A 22,485-nucleotide genomic window follows, 5' to 3' on the forward strand; every position below is an offset into this window, starting at 1 on the left:
GAACCACTCTTGAACCACTTAAGAGATAAAAATCACTCAAAACCTTAGAAGCAGCAATCTAGCATTTTAGCGCAAGGTTTTTATTTTTTAATTAAATTTTTTTTTTTCACCAGCAAGAACCCATTGCATACAAAAATCTAGTTCTTATAAAAATAGTTTTTATTTTCTTCGAGTGAATAACATTTATAATCTAAAGATGTTTTTGTCCACAAGATTTCATTAAATTTTCACTAATGTGACCATATATAACAGGGTTCCTCAAATCTTACCCTTGAGGTCCAATCCACTGCAGAGTTTAGCTCCAACCCTGATCAAACTCACTTGTCTGTGATTTTCTAATGATCCTGAAGACATTGATTAGCATGTCCAGGTGTGTTTGATTAGGGTTACAGCTAAACTCTGCTGGAAAGTGGATCTCGTGGTCCAGATTTGAGGATCCCTGATATATAGGGTTGGGATTTGAACACTATATACTCTTAAAATTAAAAGTTCCAAAAGTGGGTTTTTGCAGTGATACCCATATAAGAACCATTTTGGGTTTTCTCAGAAGAAATTTTTTTCTTGAACATTCTAAAGAACGTTTTTCCAGTATAAAGAAGTTTTTGTGCATTGAAAATGTTTTATGGATGTTAAAGGTGCTTTGTGGAACCATAGATGTCCATTATTATAATAAAAACCATTATTTTTAAGAGGGTGTAGAAGCTTTGAGTGAGCTTTTTTCACTTGGGCCAGTAAGGAACCACCCCAGAAACCACCTAGCCAAGGAACACAGTAAAAACCTTACACAACTCCTTAGCAACAGCACTCCAGCATTTCAGCAGTACTTTTGTACAATCAAGCACCACTTACATCGTCAGTAAAAGGAAAAATCTAGCTGTTGGCTTAAAGTATGTTTTAAGGATTGCGCATGTTTTTGACCTTATTTTGAGCGATTGCCTTCGCCGTTTAAGGGCCCTCCAGAAATTCTCAGCTCATTTTGAAAAGTTGCCCCTCCAGGACGTGTTCTTTAGGCAACCTTTGCCTTTCCTCTGACAGATGACTTAAGGAGTCTGACTCACTTGTAAAGTCATTCGGTTTTAATGAGCTGTTTGGTTTCTGGAAGGAGGTTAGAGTATTGATGTGTCTGATTTGAAAGCATCACCACCGCCTTCTGCATACTCTGAACTTTAGTGTATGTTTCCTGTTTTGGGCGGTTCTGTTCTTCACATGGATCAGTATTCACTGGACTGGGATGTTAGTTTGTGCTGATCATGGAAAACTATTCTAAACAAGCACTAAATGCTTAACAACATCCTATGAACTCTACACTCTTTTTCAGATTTTAAGTTCAACATAGAAGCCTTGTTTTTGCTATATAGGATTCTTGAGTTGACGATTATGTGTTTTGGAGATTTAAAAAGTTCATTATAGGTTATTCAGATCAGTGTTTTGGTTTCTGAGTTCTTTAAAGCACCAGTGCATAGATGGTTTTCTGAAGTACGACCGAAGAAAATGTTCCTTAAAGAGCTTAAAAAAGGTTCTTCTTTGGCATCCGACTTAAAGCTAAAGTGTGCATTTCTGTGCCACTAGCATCACCTAATAGAATCTGTTTGTTTGAGCAGCCTGACATAGCAACTTTGACTCATCCAATGTCGTGATTTGGGACAGCACTAGACTGGGTAGTCATTGTAACCCTGTTGAAAACAACAATTATTTATGCAATTCTGTGGTATAGAAATGACACACTGCATCTTTAAGATGAAGTCAGAAGGGGAGCTGGCAACCGCAAACTCTCTGTGAAACCTTCCAAATTGCTGCAAAATGTATAATTGGAACAATGAGGAAATCTCAACCTTCCCATCAGCTCTTGCTAATGAACACCTGCACTTTAATGTCTATTTGCATCATCCTTTTTGTGTATGTTTTGTATAATTTAGTAATAGGCATAAACTCTGCAAACTCTTCCGTTGTTCATGATGTTCACCAGTGCCTGTGAGCTCTGTTGTGTTTTCCATCCAATACTGTTCCTGTATTGATTGGCTGCTTTGGAAATATTATATGGGAAAGAGAGGAAGAGATCTTCTCAAAGATCCCGTGGCACATGATCTGACATGCACTTTGTGTTTTTGGCACAACACGCAGCAGACTGACAGATTTCAACTGAATTAAAAGTGAACCTTTCATCCATTCACACAGCCAGCTCTTTATGATGAGAGAAAAAGAAAGGGATAAAGAGAAAGAGTTGGACAATATGTGCTTTGTACGCCACTGTGGTGGAGGGTAAAGGGTAAAATGATGTAAGTGTGGTCACCTCTGAAATATTCCAACCAGCAACCTTTATGCAAACACACATGTGTAGTCATACTGATGCTTTCAGCTAATATTTGAATGTCTGACTTACTGTTCTCCAGACTGAAAAAATATTGACAAACGAGTCAGTTTTTGAATCCTCAGCCAATCAGCCTGTGGTCAGTGTTGCCAGATTGGGATTGTGCGGGTAAATATTGGCTTGAGCGGGTGGACAAAATTTGGGCTGGTTTGGGGTCAGTTTGGCGGTTTTTAAACATATGAATTGTATAGGCTACTCGGGTAACATACAAGCCCAAGTGTGCATATACCGCATCCAATCAGTCATTGCAACATTACTAAACACACACGCACACTGTATGAGGCGCCATACACCTGTTGAGGGAGAGATGGCACGAAGGCTATATCACTGCAACACTGAAATCAGAGCACAGTTAAATTATTTAATCAAAATCTATTTACATCTATACGATCCTGTCTTTTATCTTTTAAACGGTCCAGATTGGTATATCCTTGAAAGCTGCTGCACTTGTTAGTTTTGACTGTGCAAAGTTCTATATGAACTTCACGAAAGACTTTCTAGTTCTGTGTGAAATTATAGAGCGGCACGAAGGTAAGAGCGTTATTATTGTTGTTAATTCTTTTTATTGTTGGATTATCATACAGTATGCATCAATCAATGAATGACACATTTTTGACTGTCATGGCGTGTGCATGAACGAGTGTGAAATACCTAATTACATTGCTTATTCTGATCACTTATATTGGGCACTTTTTTGCATTTAAATTCTGACTGTTGACATTGAAAATGATGCATGTGTTTTTTCGAGGGTATCGGTTAATTTCTTGATTGCCGTTTTGACAGTGTCAGCTTGCATATTTTAATTATATCTGGTAGTTTTTCCACAGAAATTTATCTAGCATTATATTTATATTATTTTGTCATCATTAATTTGTTTTAAGGAGTTAAAAATGGCTCTTATCAACCTTGATTTACATTCTATCACATTATTTTGACAGTTAAAGTTTTGGGCGGGTTTTCGTGAGCTTTTGGGCTGGATCTATCCAATCTGGCAACACTGCCTGTGATTCCAGAACTTTAAGTCTGTTGGCTGTCAAGTTTTGATCATATTTACAAAGCAGGAGAACCAGCTTTTAGGTTGAGCTATGGTTAGATTGATTGACAGGCTTGACCAGCCCATTTTGTAAAGAAATCTGTGGCTTTTCCACAAAGATGAGATTTTCAGTACTGACTGAAGCTTTATAGTATTAAAAAAGATCATATTTGCTAATAAACTATAAAAGCTGTCAGATAATATTTTACCGTTTTGGCTATTGCTCTCCTTTCTGGCATACATTGACTTTTTGGGTGATTTTAAATGTTTTGCACAGACATGCCATGTATTAAAGTGGTGCAACTATTTAGTGAAGGGAACTTTGATTTGAACTGACACTTTTGACTTTTTGTTTTCATGTAGACCCAGTAGAAAGGGCTAATTTACCGCTGATCATATATATATATATATATATATATATATATATATATTTAACTGCTATTAATCTTGAGGTCTGCACAGAGAATTAAACAGAAATTAGGCTTGTAGAATGTAAGATGTACATAAATATAACGTTTTTTTTTTGTCACTTTTAAGTGGGCCAGAATTCAAATTTGAATTCTTTGTTTGTTAGCTGTTTCGGCTAGTCTGATAATGCCTCTGATAATGCTACACGACATAATAGTATAGCAATGACCTGGTAGCTGTTTTTCAGATAATGTAAAAATCTAATTGAGATGATCTGTTGTTCTCTAAAGATGCTGCTGGAAATTATACTCCAACAAGGTTTACAGATATTTAGCATGATGAACTTAAAGCAGAGCCCTGTTGGCAATTCAGAAATGTGGCTGGGATTAGTTAAGAACATGAATTTTTGTTTCCAACAAGTGCAAGACGTAATCTCTCTAAAATTTGTGGCCATAGGGGAGAGAGAGAGAGATGGAAAGAGAAAAATGGGAACAAAAGATCAGTACCTGAACACTGAAGCAGGAATGTGGTTTTTAAAATGAAAGTGGGATAAAAAGAGATACACAGGGAGAGACGGCGAGAGAGATGGGCATTCATGCCTTTCAACCTTCTGTTGATGAAAAGCTTCCTTTCAGTGCGACTGTGAAAGAGGGATTAGGGAGAAGTGGATGGTGAGAAAGAACAGTGCATTCCTCTAAACGCTGCCCCCATTCATCCGTCAAAACGCCTTAATTCACTCCCCGTCTCTCAACGCTTTCTGTGCACTCATGTAAAAAAAAAATTAAGAAAGCTGATATTGAACATGTAGCCATTCCTTGCCTACTATTCCTATTTCTCTGTACTTTTGTCTCTATGTGGCTCGGTTAACGTGAGTGGTGCCATGCGTGAAAGAAATCGTGTGTAGCCGTGAATGAAAGATTACATATGCTCTGACCACACTTAGAAATGATGGCCTTATAGTTATGGGTTTTATTCATCACGGCTGCAATAAACAAAAGTATCAGTAAACACAATAGGGATAAAGATGTGTAAATTTTTGTTATTTTTATTTTAAATATTATATATATATATATATATATATATATATATATATATATATATATATATATATATATATATATATATATATATATATATATATATATATATATATATATATATATATATATATATATATATATATATATATTTATATTTATCATTTAGTGCTGCACTTCAGAGGCTACAGAATATGCTTACATTTTTCCCAGAAGACAAAATAAATACAATTTAACTTGATCTTCAAATTCAAAAGTTTTCACCTTTCACTCTTAATGCAGAGTGTGCAACAGTGAATGTTTGAACTTTTTGAAATAGTTGCGTATGATTGTTGTCGGTTGTCGTCAGTGTGAAAAGATGGATCACAAAATCATACGGGTCAGTGATGGAAAGGATTCAGATATGCAAAAGATGCTGGAAAACCAAAGAAGCAGGACCTAGAGGATTTTTCTGAAGAACAGTGGGCAGTTTAACTGTTCAGGACAAATAAGTGACTCATGAATAGCCATTACAAAATAAAAATGGATCATCTTTGTACTCTTGAGTATAAAAGCAAAACAGAATTGAATCAAAGCAGTGTGAGCCACATGATTTGAGGTATTTTTCATGTCCATGGCATAACTGGTTAAAAACCTGTAATACTCAAGGTCGGCATTTTGTTCAAACCCCTAATTCATAGTATGAGCAGTAGTAATAGTGATGATTGCCTTAGCCAGCACCACCAATTATAGACTGCAGACTTTCTTATTGCTCCAGCTATCTAATATCACTCTCCTGAGGATTTTCTTGAGAATGGCTTCGTTCATCAATATCAACCTAATTTCCTTTTGATTAACTCATTTTACCTTCTAGATAATGCCAGAGTGTCGGCTCTTCGTTATTAATTTTAGGCAAACAAACAAATGTGTGCCTGCTGAGGCCTAACACCACCATGACCTGATGGTCTTTTTCAATGACCTTTGACCTCCCCTTGTATTTTAAAAAGCAATGAAGTTTAGAATTCTTGGATCCATACTTGAACTGCAGTTTTTTTTTTTTTTTTTTTCAATTACAAATCTGAATTGCAAGCCTTTACCTTATTATTTATGATTTATGTAATTTATAATATTATGTAATTTTATATGTGGGGGAAAACTGATCTTTACAACAGGTTTCTTACTGGCTGGTTATGACCCGAGCATTGAGGACGAGAGGATGAGGGTTAAGGCACGTCTGTAAGAGAGTGTGAATGATGTGTGTCATCAGCGTAGCAATGGTATGAGAATCCATGTGCCTGTATGATGGGACCCAGTGATGTAGTGTATGTGGAGAAGAGGAGGGTCCAAGAACTGATCCCTGAGGAACCCCAGTGACCAGTGTATGTGCTTTGGATACCTCACCTCCCAGGCCACCCTGAAAGACCTACCAGTGAGATAGGATTCAAACCAGCGAAGTGGAATGCCAGAGATGCCCAGTGATGAGAGGGTGGACAGGAGTATCTGATGATTGACAGTGTCAAAAGCGGCAGATAGGTCCAGCAGAATGAGGACTGATGATTTGGAATGGGCTTTTGCAATTCGCAGGGCTTCAGTGACCGAGAGAAGCGCAGTCTCAGTTGAATGGCCCTCCTGAAACCTGACTGTTTAGCATCCAGTTTGTCGTTCTGTGAAAGAAACAGTGAGACTTGGTTGAAGACAACTCGTTCAAGTGTTTTCGCTATGAACGGAAGGAGAGAGACAGGTCTGTAGTTTTCTATAAGAGAAGTGTTTAATGTAGGTTTTTTGAGCAGTGGGGTTACCCGAGCCTGCTTGAACGCAATGGGGAAGTTACCTGTGAGTAGGGATGTGTTGATGATGTGTGTGAGTGCAGGTAAGAGTGTGGGTGAGATTGCTTGGAGAAGGTGTGAGGGGATTGGGTCAAGAGGACATGTTGTAGGATGGTTGGAGAGGAGAAGCTTGGATACTTCAGCTTCAGTGAGTGGACAGAAAGAAAAGATGGGAGTTTTAGCAGTGGATGTGGTAGGGTGAGGGTCCTGTGTGCGTGGAGGTGAAAACTGACCACTGATTGATCTAGTTTTGTCTGTAAAGAAAGTGGCAAAGTCATCAGCTGTAATAGAGGTGGAGGGAGGAGGTGGAGGGGGACAGAGGAGGGAATTAAATGTTCTGAAGAGATTACGCATGTCTGGAGCGCTGTCGATCTTGTTGCGGAAATGTGAGGATTTGGCAGTGTGGACTTTAGCAGAGAAGGATGTGAGCATAGACTGGTACCTACTGAGGTCCGACAGATCGTTTGATTTGCGCCATTTTCTCTCTGCCGCTCTGAGTGTAGTCCGATGTTCACGAAGAACCTCGGATAACCAGGGGTTGGAAGGAGCAGCCCGTGCGGGCCTAGAGGAGAGAGGACAAATGTCGTCTAGACAAGAGGTTAAGGTAGAGCATAAAGTCTCAGTAGCTGCGTTTACATCCAGAGATGAGAAATGGGTGGGTGAAGGAAGAGGAGGATACCACAGAGGAAAGATGGGAAGGAGAAAGGGAGCGCAGGTTTCGTCTAAAAGTAACTGGTAGGGGTTGGTGGCACAGGAGAAGCAAAGTGTAATGTAAATGTAATGAAGAAATGGTCCAGTATGTAGCGGTTGTACCAGAATGTTATCTGCAGTACAATTGCGTGTGTAAATTAAGTCAAGTTGGTTGCCTGATTTGTGCGTGCTAGTAGTGGTAAGGCGTTTGAGATCAAACGAAGCTAGGAGTGCATGGAAGTCTGTAGCATAAGGCTTGTCTAGGTGAATGTTGAAATCACCAAAGACTAGGAGTGGAGTGCCATCCTCCACGAAGAGGACAGCAGCCCGTCCAGCTCCTCTAGGAAGGTGGCTAGAATTTGGCTAGGGGGACGGTAAATGACCACGATCTGGAGTTTTATCGGAGCTGATACAGTAATGGCATGAGATTCAAATGAGTTGTAATTGCATAGGGAAGAGCGGGTTGAGTATTTCCAATTGTTAGAAATGAGCAGACCAGTGCCTCCACCCCGCCAACTTGCCGGGGGTGTGAGAGAAAGAGAGATTAGTAGAGAGAGCAGCTGGGGTTGCTGAGTCTTCTGGACGAATCCAGGTCTCAGTCAAGCCCAAGATGCTGAGCGTGGATTTTAAAGAAAAAGCAGAAATGAAGTCAGCTTTGTTGACAGCTGACTGACAATTCCAGAGACCCACAGAGAAGGAAAGAGGTGTAGTGAAGGAGGTAGAGATAAGGCGCAGGTTAGCAGGATTACGTTGCCGTCTGCGTGGGACGTTAGGCGTGGTTGAGAGAGAACCGGAATAGTTTGGAAACACATGATAGAGGTGGCAGGAAAGAGGATGGAAACGGAGAGTGTGTAAGGAAGGGGAAAAAGAAAAGATACTTAAGTGTGTCGCTCGGAGTCGTTGCTCGGTTAAAGTCGCGCAGGAAAAGTCGATGGTCTTTACCCTCGTCTGTCTTCACACGAGGAGGCTGAACGCTTCGCTGATGCTTCGCGTCAGCGCTCGGACCTCTGATAAATACAGCCTAACACACTACCGTGAAAACAGCTGTGGCCGGCTTCTGATTGGCCCAGCCAATAGCCTTGTGCAAATAACTCAAGACGAAACTAACACTTCGCTAGCAAGGAGCACTGAAAATGATCCAGGTTCCTTCTTAGCCGAGGTGCAAATTATTATAATTAACAGAAAGTGCAATCAAACAACGAAACCTCAACGAAAATGCAGAATAGAAATAGAAGGAAACGAAAGTATTCCTTCCCAACAGCAAGTAAATAATTTAAACAACAGATCTATGACTAAGTATCGCAACACTTACGAGCTGCTGTCCGTCTCTTCTGGTGAATATTCGGCTTCTCCCGACTTGTAATAGCGAACAGGCAGTTTAAATACTTTTACAGTCGCTGTGGCGGCTTCTGATTGGCCCAGCCAATAGCCTTGTGCAAATAACTCAAGACGAAACTAACACTTCGCTAGCAAGGAGCACTGAAAATGATCCAGGTTCCTTCTTAGCCGAGGTGCAAATTATTATAATTAACAGAAAGTGCAATCAAACAACGAAACCTCAACGAAAATGCAGAATAGAAATAGAAGGAAACGAAAGTATTCCTTCCCAACAGCAAGTAGATAATTTAAACAACAGATCTATGACTAAGTATCGCAACACTTACGAGCTGCTGTCCGTCTCTTCTGGTGAATATTCGGCTTCTCCCCAAAAATATTAAGCAACACAACTGTTTTCAACATTGATACATTTTTCAACATTTTCTTGAGCACCTTATCAGCATATTAAAATGATTTCTGAATGATCATGTGACACTACTGAAAATTCAGCTTTGCATCACAGGAATAAATTACATTTTAAAATATATTATAGAAAACAGTTATTTTAAATTATAATAATATTTCCCAATATTGTTTTTACTTTGTGTTTGATTGATTAATGCAGCTATGGGAGCATAAGAGACAGATCATAACAGATCCCTTTTGAAGTGTAGTGTACTTATATTACATTTAATACCAATAAGTCACGATACATAATAATTAATTTATATAATTAGAAATATACAATTTTGCCCATTATTTATGAATGTTGTTTTTATGAATGTTGCTTTGTGCCTGACAGACTGAAGCATAGCAACATGCTAATGCCAAACTCTACAGTTGTACAGTTGATACCAATATGCTAAATGCAAAAACAATTTTGTAAAAACCACCCAGAACACCTTAGCAATGCCCTCACAACCACCCACACTAACACTAACAAGTTGTAGATGCTGTTGTAGTTGAAAGAAAAGCTCTTAACGGTTTGTGTTATGATGTGTTCAGGCTTTAGCCTGTCCAGTTAGCGCTCCTGCGCTGTTAGACACCACAGTAATTCCTCTGCAAACTGGCAGAACCCCACCACAGCTCCGTCCTGACAGCTAAATTATATTTGCCTTCACCTCTCATTCATATCTCCTGAGGTGAGACGATGAATATTTCAGTTTTCCAGAGTGTATTTAAGTCTGCCTGGATGAACATGATTCTTGCCCGCTGGGTGTTAAATGTTGGAATGGAGTTGTTTCTGTATTGGGGAAACAAAGGCTAGTGAATGTTACTTGAACTTTCTGCATATGAACAGACATGTAACCCTCAGGTCACACAGAGATTTCTGTTGTTATTCACACGCACACACACACGCACACACACACACACACACACACACACACACACACACACACACATTTAACGGGACCCCACCTTAGGCTATCAGTGAGATGGAGCTTATCCCACCCACATGGGCACAAAGGAATATGTGTGTATATGAGAGAGAGGATACATATGTGTATTTGTCTCTGTGGAGGTCAGGATTGCCTCATTTGACCCGAGCTCAGTGCACAGCACCTCTTCCTCTGAAGTTGAGTCTAGTTCTAGTTAGTTTGGGGCAACTGCATCTGCACTCTTGAGAATAGGCTGACAGCTGCCCAGAGGGAGATTTTATTGCTCAGAGGTTGCTCCAAAGCCCAGAAGACTTAATTTAGTTTTTTTTTTTTTTTTTTATGGATTTTTGACACCTACTGTATGCTTTTCTTTAAATTCTTAAATTAAAATAAATGAACTAATATAGTTAAAAAAAAAAAAAATGCATGGGACATTCAGATAAGCACAGTTTATCATGCAACTGTTGTTGACTTTAGCTGTGCCTTTTATGTTCATTTCTTGTTTGAAATGTAATTGAAATGTACACGTTTCTATACACTTTAATAAGTATCATTTTTATGTAGACCAAGGTTGCATTTATTTGATTAAAAATAGCATAAACAGTATAATTTTGCATTAAATTGCATTAAATTAATAAAAATAAACATTTGCATTAATAACTTATGTTGTAACAACAACAACAATTACAAATAAATGCTGTTCTTTTGAATCTATTTTTTATTTTTTATTTTAATAATATTTTACAATATTACTGTTTTTTTTTTTTTCATTTTATTGTATTTTCTTAAATAAATGGTGAGCACAAAATATTTTTAAAAAACATAAAAACAAATCTTAGTTTGTATTTATTTTTTGTCTATTTAGACAAAAAATGGACAATTGTTTTTTTTCTTGACTCAGGCAGATATGACTTAATTACCGGATGGCCAACCACGTGACACGACTTTAGGACATTCGAGAGAGAGGATGTTTTAAGAGAAAGTGTTTGTTAGCCTTTGCTCACTGTGTTTGCAATGGAGTGTGATATAAAACAGCGATGTGGTGTTTACACTGCTAGCCTACTTGTTGGGAAAAGTAGCTTATTACTGGAAAAGCTACACTATTATGGAAAAAAGTTGTGCTAATTAAAGATGTAGTTAATTTAACCTAAGGTAAAATTTGCTTTAAGACATCTTTATCAGTAAATATTCTGTTTCACATTACTTCACATTAAATACATTCTCATTTGCTGTTTAAGAAAAGTAATTGAGATATATTCTCATTAAAACTATTCTCATTTATGCAAATTATTCTTCATTTGATTTTGCTTTCGGGTTATTTCTTCTCTCTGTGGGTGTCAGATTTGATTCATTCGACCCTTTGTTCAATGCATTGCATTTCTTTCACTGAAACTCAGTCTAATGCCTAGTTCAAACACACGTATAGTCAAGTGAGCTGGCAGCGTTTGGGGCGCCTGTGAATCTGCTCTCTTGAGAAAGAGCTGACAGATTCCAGCAGAAGCAGAGAGAGAGAAAGAGAGCAAACAAGAGAAGGAAACAGACAGACAGGCTGATGCATAGGGAAAAAAATGGCGTTAAACAAGAAGAGGTTTGCACTTGCTCTGATCCAGCCCGAGGTGCTGAGATATTCCAGACAAACACAAATCTGTGCATGCATGTGATTCATCAGTCGCTGGTGAGTGATGTGGGTGTTGTGTTGAAAGAGTGAAGAACAGAACGGATGAAAGAAAGACAGCTGAATTGTGTTTTTCGTGCCCTTACTTCATGATGAGACCACAGTGTCTTCTGATTCGTGGACAGCTGCTCTAGGCCTTACAGAGTGTGCATAAAGTTATTTGACGAGCTGTGTACAACCTACGGTCCAACTTATCCAATTGCTGAATGTGCTACACTATACATGTATATTTCAATCAGTCAGACAGTCATTGTCATTAACACACATTATAAGCAAATAAGGTTCTTTATAGAATATGCCAGATTTAGAAACATTAATATTATTTGTCTTATACAATTAATGGTCAAAGTTGGGCTGGTTAGCATGGCCCAGTTAGCCCCTACTGTCATATTTTATAACTACACCATCTGGAAAACCATATTTCTCCACAGATAGCCATTTCAAATTAGATATGAATTTAAAAATTGCCATTAATAATACATGCAGTTTATAAATTGTATTGTAAAATTCTAAAATTACATTTTTAAAAATAAATAATTTATGAATTTTAATTTTCTTGTATCATTTCATTCTCTATTGATAGCATTTTAGGTTATAAATCTAGATAATGTAAATTATTATTATAAATTTGTTATATTTTGTTATTATTATAAATGTATTACATAATAATACATTTATATTTTATAATTAAATATGTTCTTCTACATTTATCTATATCTATGAAAATATTATTTATAAAATAAGCATAAAATATATTTATTTATTTATATATATTTTTATTTATTATAATATTGATAGCATTCGAATTATGTATCCAGATAATGTATATTATTATTAGTATTATTATTATTACTATTATTAATAATAATAATTATATTTTATTATTAATTTCTATCATTAATTATAAATGAATTACATAATTGATGTATCTATATTGAAATATACATGTATCTATATATTATAAAATTATTATTTATAAATTAATTATAAAATACTTATTATAATTTTCATATAGCATTTTATTCTCCATTGATAGCATTCCAGACAGACTGTGCGTGTCTCTCTCTCTCTGTACAGTTTGTGTATGTCATATAGTATAAGTAGAATAATCTTAAATATATATATTTATCATGGCTGTGGTGGACCACTGCATCCTCTTCAAACTAGCACCTAATTGGCTTGGCTGGGCAGTTGCACCATGCAAATTGAGATAAGCAGTAATTTTGTGAGTGTGTTTGCACCATTACCCAATTAACATTCGTTCTTGATGAATACTTCCTTTGTAGCTCAGCAACAAGGTTCACTAAAAAGCAGACTGTTCGGACTCTCCCAGACACATACACCAAATCACAGCAGTCCAAAATATCTCATGCTGTCAAAACACACAAAGACACAGAGAGGATTGGCTTTTCCAGTAGTCTGTGTCCATAATGAATGTTAAAACAAAAGCAGAAGGAACAAATTAACCAAAGCCCATCTGTAGATCAGGTCAAGGACTGTCTTCTCGTGTTCATTTTTTTCAGCCGCTAAATGACCTCTTCACCTCTTTGTCATGAAAACAAGGATTTTCTTGCTCAGTGGGAGTAAAAGAGTTCAGTGTACTGTGTAGACAGTTTGTAGTCCACTGAGAACATGTGAACTTTTTAAAATGTTACAAAATGTAAATGAAACAAAAAAAATGCTGAAATTGCCATGATTTTATTGCAATCATGTGCGCTCTAACATATGACTGTCCTCATTTGCATATCATTTACATACGGTTTATGGGTTATTTATATCTCAATGCCTATATGCCTTAATCAGGTTAGACAGCATGTTGAATTTAACATAAAAAAAAAAAAAAAACGAGGCTGTGAGGGATAGACTTAGTCTTTACAATGACACAAACTGTATAAACGTCACATAATTCATACAACCCACAGCTTGTAAAACTGTTTTAATGGAGTTTTTGTCTACTGAGGGTGTTTTTCCGAAAGATGTTTCTTCAGCTGAACAATTGGCATGTAGTTAAACAACAGTACAATCTATTGAACACACTGTACTTCAATCCCTCACAGCCTCATTTTCATTCCTGTCAAAAATTAAATATGCCACTATCCTGACTAAGGTCTATTCAGTGTTTAAAAACTTTACCACATCAATAGATCAGCAAGAGACCTGAAAATATTGAAAATGATGTTTCATGCTTCTAAAATTGTGCTGTGTAAACCTTTTTAGACCAGTTGCATTGTATTTCATCCAATGTGTTTATGGCTCAGTGCTTCATTCAGAAAGTGGGACAATGGTTTTGAGAAGTGAATCAACACACGCACTCAAAAGCAGGTTAGTGTGCAGATGTAGGGCGCTGGTGCTCACCTGCATGGTGGCAGTTGGCCTGACAGCTGAGCAGATTAGACTCTGATTTAGATCCATGTCAGTGTCCCTGAAGAACTCTCTCACAGGGAGCAGAGCCCAGCTGCCTCTCACTCACTTTCACCACTAATATCCTACCACTGGAAAGATAGCTTGCCTTGTAGTTAGCATTCAGGACTCTATCTGCTATAAAGTAAGCACTGAAAATATTTTTATTCTCTAAAATACCTTTACGTGGCTATAAATGTGGATGTAAACATGATATAAACCAAAGTGGCATCTGATAACATATACGGTGGTACACTTACAGTGTTCAAATACAGCTGAATTAATCTTCGCCTCAGTTTAGTAAATATCAAAGAGTGTTCAATAATATGAGGAAATGCCAAAGTGTTTTATTGAAATCATGTACCTTTGGCAGAAGCATAAAATTAAAAGGACACACACACACACACACACACACTCACACACTTGTTTCACTATCCTTGTGGGGGCATTCATAGGCGTAATGGTTTTTATACTGTACTTACTGTATGTGCTATTGCCCTACACCAACCCTACACATAAACCTACCCCTTACAGGAGACTTTCAACATTTTTAGATTTTCAAAAAACTTAATTCTGTGTGATTTATTAGCTTGTTTGCCCGTGGGGACCTCAATTTAGGTCCCCACCGTGACACGAGTCCCCATGAGTCTGTGTGTATTCAGGTTTAAGTCCCCACCTGAATAGAAAAACAAGTACACACACACACACACACATATATATATATATATATATATATATATATACATATAAAATATGTACACAGTGAATTTCCAAGCAACTGCAAAGATTTTTTTGAGAAAATCCCTCAATTATTTCTCTAGGAAAATTCTTAAATGAATGACTCTCGCATCATCATTCAGTGTTGAATTATGCAACATCTGACAGTGTTTTCCCCCCTCGTTTTCACAACTTATCATATTTTTTGGTTCGGTTCGTTTCTCAGATCCCTCATTTACGCTGATAAATGCCTGCTGATGAGGCTGCATGTGAAAAACTGTCCAGTCAGCTCGGCTGAAGTGATTTTTGCTTGTGATTCTAGACAGGGGAGACAGATGCAGGCGGGTGGATCGGAAATCCAGATTCCTCTCGGCAAAACTTGATGATCTGAATGTCATCTCAGCATTACCTGTCTGTTTAACAGGGCCTGCTGTCAGTGACGTGTCTGCTGTTTTGTACTGAGCTGAAACAGGAAAAAGTGAAGGGAAAGAGGTTTTTGACACTAAACAGAAAATGTTCCAATCCTGTAACTCTTGAATGAATGGCTCTTGCACATGGTTGGATGTCAGTGACATGAAATATTATGTATCACTGATGTTTCATATCCATCACTGACACAATGAACAGTGCCATGTTTGATTTGAGGAGAATAAGGACGGTTCATTACATTTTGTTGTATTCATTTTTTCCTCATTTTTTTTCATGTAAAAATGTACTTATAAATCTATATATTTATTCAAATTAAGTCATTGTGATTGATTTCTGTGTAAAACTAAAAGTTACTTTTAAAAGTAATGCTTTACAAAAAAGTGACTAATTGCGTTACTTTTTATGGAAAGTAATGCATTGCGTTACTTTTTCTCATTTGGGCAAGGCTTGGTTGTTTGTTTTTAATATAAAAAATGATATTTTTGGCCCTTTCACACATAAAAAAATATATGAAATGAATACATCTCAGGATTTCTCAAGTTTCTCAAGAAAACGTAAAGGTTTAAGGCAACCAGCTTCAGCAGATTTTTGAGTTTTCTTAACTTGTTGTTTTCAGTTTATACAACAAAAAGTTTAGAAAACTCAAAAATCTCCTACAAAATTTTAAATTTTTTACAGTGTGTAAATTATCATATGTACAGTAGAGGGTGCAGCTCAAACAGCCGTCAGTCAATAAATGGGAAAAAAGTAACTGCCGTTGCTTATTTGAAAAAGTAACTCCGATATTTTCTTGTAAATTAAAAAGTAACGTGTTACTTTACCAGTTACTTGAAAAAAGTAATTGATTACATAACTTGCATTACTTATATCTATTGTGTGCCATTTGTTCGAAAGAAAGCTTGCATTTTGGATGTTTGTGTACATTTTCTACTGATCATGGGAGTGGTAATTCATCAAATGATATCCAAATGATATAACAGACTGTTATATCCGTATGCATAGTCAAGCAGTAATTTGGTGGGTTTGTTTGCATCGCTCTGTCCGTACTCTGTTTGCATTGTATATTTTTTAAATTCGTTTCTAAAACAATGCAGACGTGCACAAAAATTCATTCAAAAACCCTGTAAGTGTGATAGTTGAATTTGTAGGAAATAATCACAGAGAGATGAAGGCTTTGATCCAGCGGCAGACAGGAAAATGTTACAGTGATAATCCCGTGTTTGGTTTTACACACCAGATCATCTGTCCTGTCTCTTTGCCCACAACGCTATACAGCTCACTGATACTGAATGCCAGTGTGTGTGTCTGTTCAGGCTTCATTTCTAAAACGTGCTTTAATCCATCATGTTCCTGATAACTCTCTCTCTCTCTCTCTCTCTCTCTCTCTGTGTGTGACAGGAACAGTGTGTGGGTGGGATTTCTGTCTGGCTTTTATTTAACGGTGCATCTTCCTAGAATGGGTCACATCTTTCAACTTCCTATCGTATGATATCTCAACTTCCTCTCATCTGTTGCGAGCAACATTATTAAAGACAAACATACTCTGATGTGCATATATTACTGAGCTAAACTCTGATAAGATTGTGAGATGCGAGAACAGGTGTGGTTAGCATAATCCAGTTATACCCTGCTGGTAGAAGTTGTAACTACATCATTCTGGTGCATTGACAGCCATTTAAAACAATATAATGCACCATATGAAAATATGAGGTTGAAATTAATATGTTTGCTCAGCAAGGATGCATTAAATTGATCAAATGTGAGATATTACAAAATTTCAGTTTCAAATAGATTTTCTTTTTTTCTTTTTATTCATGAAAGCATCCTGAAAAAAATGCATCACCTTTTTCACAAATTTCTCAAATTTTATTAAGCTATATTAAGCGGCAGAACTGTTTTCAACATTGATAATAACAAAGGAATGTTTCTTGAGCACTAAATCAGAATTAGAATGATTTCTGAAAGATCATGTGACACTGAAGACTGCTGAAAATTGAGCATTGCATCCCAGGAATTAATGACATTTTAAAATATATTATAATAAAAAAAGTTATTTTAAATTGTAATAATATTTTACAATATTACTGTTTTTACTGTGTCAAATAAATGCAGGCTTGGTGTGCATAAGAGACTTCTTTCAAAAACACTTTGAACAATCTTACCAATCCCAAACTTTTTAATGACAGTGTATTATACTACAATTTTACTGTGGTACAGACACAGAACACTTCTGCGTAGTAGGTAGTTAGGTCCTGTAGGATGTGTGTGTATATGAATGAGTGATGCTATCAGAGGATGCTTCCCATTTTTCCCAGACTTCAAATGCCCTTGTTAATGCAAGACACGCAGCTTCACGTTTGGAGTTATTTGCGGTGGATCATTAGCAGAAATGCATGCCACTGGCAAACTCATTTATCAGATACCTCTGAAACGCGATTGTGTTTTGGTATGAGGGCTCTTGTGTTGTATTGATTGGATGGTGAAGAGCTAGCGTGTTAAATGTTTCATTTCAAATCACTCAGATAAAGTGTCCCTGTTTCTAACTCATTCTGTGTGTGTGTGTGTGTGTGTGTGTACTGTATGTGAGACATTTTCAAACTTAGACATGCTACTGAATCTCATCTGCTTTACATACTTTTTCTCTTGCGTGCATTGACCTTATCATTACTCGTGATGCTCCTGAAATCTCAGCTAAACTACAGTATGTGCTGAAATTAAAATAATTGCTAAAATGTCTTCCTTATAGATTGAAAACAACCCACTTTACATTTAGAAACCGCAAAGTGGACAATTCCTGCTTGTTTCTCTGTTTTGTAACAGCATGAAGCACCTTTCTCGGGATGTGCAAATAGGCTATAGGCTAACTGTCTAGGGGTTTGTGCAGTGCACTTGTTGCAATGCTAAGCAGCAAATGGTTGGGAAATGAAAAGTAATAACTGTGTTTACTGTTAAATGTTTGGATGGCTCGTGGAGGTGAAAAGGAATACAGTAACATAGGAAGTCATGTGTTTAGCGGTTAGCAAAATTTGGTGTAGCAAGCATGTTAAATATAGAAGGGATGTAAATAAGACTATATGAATGTCATAAAAATGACTAAATGTGGATGTCTTTTCCCAGTCCAAATTGCCCAAGCTATTTCTTACATACCTCAAAGGAAATATATAATTTGATTTTGTATTTATGTGCATGGATTGTGAATAAAGAGTTATGTGAATTCTATCAGGGTCTGGTTAGGGTTGCTCCTAGTTTAATTCGAATTGACATAAAGCAACTTATTTTATTATTACTATTATTATTATTTTTTTTTGTGGCCTATAACCCCAGGTTGTAATGGGAGAAAAATTATTTTTATTTATTTTGTTTTTTGAAGAAAGAAATTCATATTTTATACACCCAATTACACCCAAAAAAAGTGTTGGCCCCCTTCCTGATTTTTATTTTTTTTTGCATGTTTGTCACACTTTAATGTTTCAAATCATCAAACAAATTTAAATATTAATCAAAGATAACACAAGTAAACACAACATGCAGTTTTTAAATGAAGTTTTTTATTATGAAGGGAAAACAAAATCCAAACCCACATGGCCCTGTGTGAAAAAGTGCTTGCCGCCTAAACCTAATAACTGGTTGGGCCACCCTTAGCAGCAACAACTGCAATCAAGCGTTTGCGATAACTGGAAATGAGTCTGTTACAGCGCTGTGGAGGAATTTTGGCCCACTCTTCTTTGCAGAATTGTTGTAATTCAGCCACATTGGAGGGTTTTCGAGCATGAACCACCTTTTTAAGGTCATGCCACAGCATCTTAATAGGATTCAGGTCAGGACTTTGACTAGGCCACTCCAAAGTCTTCATTTTGTTTTTCTTCAGCCATTCAGAGGTGGACTTGCTGGTGTGTTTTGAATCATTGTCCTGCTGCAGAACCCAAGCTTGCTTCAGCTTGAGGTCACGAACAGATGACCGGACATTCTCCTTCAGGATTTTTTGATAGAGTGCAGCATTCATGGTTCCATCAATTATGGCAAGTCATCCAGGTTCTGAAGCTGCAAAGCAGCCTCAGACCATCACACTACCACCACCATGTTTGACTGTTGGTATGATGTTCTTTTTATGAAATGCTGTGTTGGTTTTACGCCAGATGTAATGGGACACACACCTTTTTGACATCAACTTTTGTCGCATCAGTCCACAGAATATTTGCCCAAAAGTCTTGGGGATAATCAAGATATTTTTTTGGCAAATGTGAGACGAGCCTTTGTGTTCTTTTTGGTCAGCAATGGCTTTTGCCTTGGAACTCTCCCATGGATGCTGTTTTTGCCCAGTCTCTTTCTTATTATTGAATCATGAACACTGACCTTAATTGAGGCAAGTGAGGCCTGCAGTTCTTTAGATGTTGTTCTGGGTTCTTTTATGACCTCCTGGATGAGCCGTCTTTGTGCTCTTGGAGTAATTTTGGCAGGCCGGCCACTCCTGGGAAGGTTCACCACTGTTCCAAGTTTAATGGCTCTGACCATGGTTTGCTGGAGTCCCAAAGCCTTAGGCTTTATAACCCTTTCCAGACTGATACATGTCAACTATTTTGTTTCTCATCTGTTTATGAATTTCTTAAGATTGCAGAATGATGTGTTGCTCTTTAAACATGCTTCACTTTGTCAGACAGGTTCTATTTAAGTGATTTCTTGATTCAACAGGTCTGGCAGTAATCAGGCCTGGGTTTGGCTAGTGAAATTTAACTCAGCTTTCTAAAATAATGTGGTTAATCACAGTTCTTTCATGATTTAATAGAAGGGGGCAATTAATTTTTCACGTAGTGCCAGGTAGGTTTGGACAGCTTTTTTCCCTTAATAAATAAAATCATCATTTAAAAACTGCATTTTGTATTTACTTGCATTATCTTTGTGTAATATTAAAATTAGTTTGATGATCTGAATCTTTTAAGTGTGACAAATATACAAAAAATGTAAAAATCAGGAAGGGGGCCAACACTTTTTCACACCACTGTATATTATGGTTTCCACAAAAATATTGAGTAGCAAAAACTGTTTTCAATATTGATAATAAGAAAAATGTCTTAAACTTCAGATCAACACATGTGAATGATTTCTGAAGAATCATGTGACATTGGAGTAGTGATGCTGAAAATTCAGCTTTGCCATCAGGAATAAATTACATTTAAAAATGTTAAATTGTAATATTTCACAAAATTAAATTAAATTAATTTAGCATTGATGAGCATAAGAGACTTCAAAAACCTTTAGAAATCTTACCAACTGAAAACTTTTGAAAGATAGTGTACATTCAGATGACAAAAAGGCAGGGAGGAAATGCATTCTGGGAATGTACATAAATGTCCTCTTCTGAGGGTTTTCTTTAAGACCGATATCCATAATCACTTCCTCTTGAATGTGGTGATGCTATATAGTTACTGTTACTCATACAGTCTGCAGGCTTTGTGTGTTTAATTTGATGTTTTATCTGTGTAACTGCTTTTGAGGTGAACAAATTAAAGTGAACATTTCCTTCCTCTCCCTGGTAAAATTAACTCGCTCATCTCTTTTAGGCTCTCTCTCTCTCTATTTCACACACACTCACACCCCACAAACACAGTTAGAGGGTTTTTTGGATTCTCATTCTGTGGTCTAATTGGATTCTAATAGGAGTTTTCCTCCCTAGAGTTCTCTGATAAGTTAATGGTCTGTGAATTGGTCTTTCTTCAATCTCCAGTCTCACTATGTGTGTGTGTTAGTGGGCCATGAGAGACCTTAGAGGGGAAAAACACCACCGGTTTTACTCACCATTTTAAATGCTTTTATTAGGGGTCACATAAGGTCTCTCTCTCTTACTTTAGTTTGCACTAGGCAGAAACCAGAAGATGTTTACAGGATGTTTATATGTTTCCAGTTTTACCAACAGAGTAATCTATTTTATATTAACTCTAATTTACTGAGGCGGAATAGAACTCCAGCTCAGCTCACTTTACTGAGAGATGTGCTTTATTGATCTCCGAGGGGTAATTTAGAAAGCACACCATGAGTCTGAATCGAACAGGGGTTGCTGCGGCCAAAACACAGAATACTAACTGCCAAAAGATCACAGAAAATTGTTTACCACCTCTGCAACAGTGTATTTTCCTGTGTGTATATATAAACCTGATGAACTAGGCTGTTAAATAAAATATTAAAGGGTAAATGATAATGATAAATCTCAATAAATCTTGAGTTTGTAGTGCATAAATTATGTATCAATTTATAAAAGCAACATTAATTTAATCAATATTTAATTAGGATAAATCAATTATTTTCTACTATTTTCTTATGATTGGAATGCCCATTTTTATTTTATTTTATTTTATTTTATTTTATTTTATTTTATTTTATTTTATTTTATTTTATTTTATTTTATTTTATTTTATTTTATTTTATTTTATTTTTTATTTTTTATTTTTTTTATTTTTTATTTTTTTTATTTTATTTTTTTTATTTTTTTACAAAGTGTGAAATAAATCGGAATCATTATTATTTTATTTATATATTATTTTATTTATGTATTGTTTAATTTAATTTAATTTAATTTATAATAATAATAATAATAATATAACACATATATAATTTATTTTCTTTCTTTTTTCCCAGCATTATTTTATTTCCAACTTTGTCCATACTGTGAAATAAATGGCAACAATCTGAACCATCATGTTTAACTATTTTTATTTTATTTTATTTTATTTTATTATTTATTTTGCCATTTTGTGAAATAAATGAGAATTTGAAACATTTTTCTTGACATAATGTCATTTTGAACCTGAATTTTATTTATTTATTTATTTCATTTTGTTACTTTGTGAATTAGCATTTTCTCTTGACAGAATGCTATTTTTAATCTAATTTTTACTTTACTTTATTTTATTATTTATTTTGCTGTTTTGTGAAATAAATGAGAATCTGAAACATTTTTCTTGACATAATGTCATTTTGAACCTGATTTTATTTTATTTTATTACTGTGTGAATTAGCATTTTCTCTTGACCGAATGCTATTTTTAATCTCATTTTAATTTTATTTTATTTTATTTTATGCAATGCAACTGTGTGAAATAAATAAGAATCTGAACGCTCTTTCTGACTGCTGAAGCTACAGTGAGTCAGTCCACAGCCTTACAAAATAAATCACAATGAATCCCTTCCCTTCTATATTAATCTATTTTTTCCCCCCAGCCAGCCATATTCACAG

The 22,485-nt window shown here is 36.2% G+C and overlaps 1 protein-coding gene and 1 long non-coding RNA gene across 2 annotated transcripts in view; one reads left to right on the forward strand and one right to left on the reverse strand.

Moving 5' to 3' along the window:
* gpc1b (glypican 1b) overlaps window positions 1–22,485 on the forward strand; it is a 71,671-nt gene that overhangs the window by 17,748 nt on the left and 31,438 nt on the right. The window lies entirely within an intron of this gene.
* Window positions 6,455–8,302, reverse strand: LOC131525618 (uncharacterized). The gene is made up of 3 exons (XR_009267263.1): window positions 8,220–8,302; window positions 7,098–7,213; window positions 6,455–6,489 (listed from the first exon to the last, which is right to left on the reverse strand). It is a non-coding gene; the product is annotated as an uncharacterized LOC131525618 (long non-coding RNA).

Source organism: Onychostoma macrolepis, chromosome 02 (genome assembly GCF_012432095.1).
Source record: "Onychostoma macrolepis isolate SWU-2019 chromosome 02, ASM1243209v1, whole genome shotgun sequence".
Lineage (NCBI taxonomy): Eukaryota > Metazoa > Chordata > Actinopteri > Cypriniformes > Cyprinidae > Onychostoma > Onychostoma macrolepis.